The sequence below is a fragment of the Eschscholzia californica genome, unplaced genomic scaffold, assembly GCF_041429995.1.
Source record: "Eschscholzia californica isolate CP2 unplaced genomic scaffold, dmEscCali1.0.p SCAF_41, whole genome shotgun sequence".
Classification (NCBI taxonomy): domain Eukaryota; kingdom Viridiplantae; phylum Streptophyta; class Magnoliopsida; order Ranunculales; family Papaveraceae; genus Eschscholzia; species Eschscholzia californica.
In genome coordinates this window covers 2,501-5,000 of record NW_028238463.1, presented here as the reverse complement: position 1 = coordinate 5,000, position 2,500 = coordinate 2,501, and positions in this window count along the sequence as shown.

Sequence of the window (2,500 nt, the reverse complement as noted above, 5' to 3'; positions counted from 1 at the left end):
CTGTGCACGGCCTGGGGAGGGAGCTCACCCCTCCCCTATATAGTGCAAAGTTATTGTTTTCCCTATTTTCACAAGGAAACATCAAATTTTTAACCAAGCATACTCGGCCTTTGCTCCTTCGTTACTCGTCCAAATCCAACAAACTTGCATTCGTTGGAAAGGTCTTTTCACAAGGATTCTTTTGATATATAATAATAGCGATTCCGATAAATATTTATTTTTTTATGAATTTTTAAGTGAATAAACAATTAAAAATTCAAAAAAAATAGAAAAAAAATATTTTTTTCCCGATTCTTTCTCCAATATTCCTGATAAATACCCACACACCCACATATGGAGAATGGTCGAAAATGCTCGAGTGGATATCGAGATGTCCGACGAAGCACCACTTGGAAGGGCCGAGGCACGGGACGCCCGGGCTGTTGCTCGGGCCGGCACGGGACGCGCATGGGACAGCCCGGGACGGCATGGGACGCCCTCGCTACAGCTCGGGACGGCCAGGTACGCCCGAGACTTGGCTCGGGACGGCCTGGGACGCCCTCGCCATAGCTCGGGACGGCCTGGGACGCCCGAGACTAGGCTCGGGACGGCCTCGGCACAGCTCGGGACGGCCTGGGACGCCCTTGCCACAGCTCGGGACGGCATGGGACGCCCGAGACTTTGCTCGGGACGGCCTGGGACGCCCTTGCCACAGCTCGGGACGGCCTGGGACGCCCGAGACTTTGCTCGGGACGGCCTGGGACGGCCTCGGCACAGCTCGGGACGGCCTGGGACGCCCGAGACTTTGCTCGGGACGGCCTGGGACGTCCGAGACTTTGCTCGGGACGGCCTGGGACGTCCGAGACTTTGCTCGGGACGGCCTGGGACGCCCGAGACTTGGCTCGGGACGGCCTGGGACGCCCTCGCTACAGCTCGGGACGCCCGAGACTTGGCTCGGGACGGCCTGGGACGCCCGAGACTTGGCTCGGGACGGCCTGGGACGCCCGAGACTTGGCTCGGGACGGCCTGGGACGCGCTCGGCACAGCTCGGGACAGGCCGGGACGCCCGAGCCGAGCTTCGGGTCGCACGAAATCTCTTCGTATTCCGACATATTAGAAGCTTCCCATCATGTAGTAGGCCGAGCTTTGCCCTTTGGATGCCCTATGGTGCTTGGCGAGCACTAGGGAACGTGCCAGCACAAGTGCTGTGCACGCTCTGGGGAAGGAGCTCAACCCTCCCCCTTATAGTGCAAAGTTATTGTTTTGCCTATTTTCACAAGGAAACATCAATTTTTTAACCAAGCATACTGGGCCTTTACTCCTTCGTTACTCGTCGGAATCCAGCAAACTTATACTCGTTGGAAAGGCCTTTTCGCAAGGATTTTTTTGATATATTATAATAGCGATTCCGATAAATATTTATTTTTCTATGAATTTTTAAGTGAATAAACACCGGAAAATTCATAAAAAATAGAAAAAAAAATATTTTCTTCCGTTTCTTTTCTCCAATAATTCATAAATAATACCTCAATAGTATAAATGAAGAGAGAGTCGAAATGGCCCGGGTGGGTTTCGAAATGTCCCACGACCCCATAGAATGCACGGGCCAGCCGAGCCAAAGCAGGGGACGCGCATGGGACAGCAGGGGACGCGCACGGGACAGCGTCCCTATGGCTCGGGACGGCATGGGACAGTACGGGACGCCCTTGGTAAAGCTCGGGAATCCCATCGGACGCGCATGGGACGGCCTTGCTAAGGCTCGGGACGGGCTTGCTAAGGCTCGGGACGGATGGGACAGCACGGGACGCGCATCGGACGGCCTTGCTAAGGCTCGGGACGGCATGGAACAGCACGGGACGGCCTTGGTGAGGCTCGGGACGGCATGGGACAGCACGGGACGGCCTTGGTGAGGCTCGGGACGGCATGGGACAGCACGGGACGGCCTTGGTAAGGCTCGGGACGGCATGGGACAGCACGGGACGGCCTTGGTAAGGCTCGGGACGGCATGGGACAGCACGGGACGGCCTTGGTGAGGCACGGGACGGCCTCGGTGAGGCTCGGGACGGCATGGGACAGCACGGGACGGCCTTGCTAAGGCTCGGGATGGCCTGGGACGGCCTTGGTGAGGCTTGGACGGCACGGGACGCGCATGGGACAGCATGTGACGGCCTTGGTAAGGCTGGGCACGGCATGGGACGCACATGGGACACCTTATGGGGATCATCAAGGGACGTTGCACGGGACATTCTTAGCCATGAAGGGCCTTCACATGGGACATCTTAGGAGTCAAGAGCCGGCACATGGGACAATGGAGTTCACACGCACGGAACACTTCGGCTACTTCCGTTCGGAACGTCGTGGGATCTTTATGTCCCCATTAGCACCGACGCATCAACATGCTAGGAAGCTAGGTCCGAACTTCTCGAAGTGTCGATGGCACTTGGACGGATACGCATCCGATCCGATGTTATGATGATGTACTTTCTCCGATATCGATGTCGGGGTGTATTCCGATGTTATG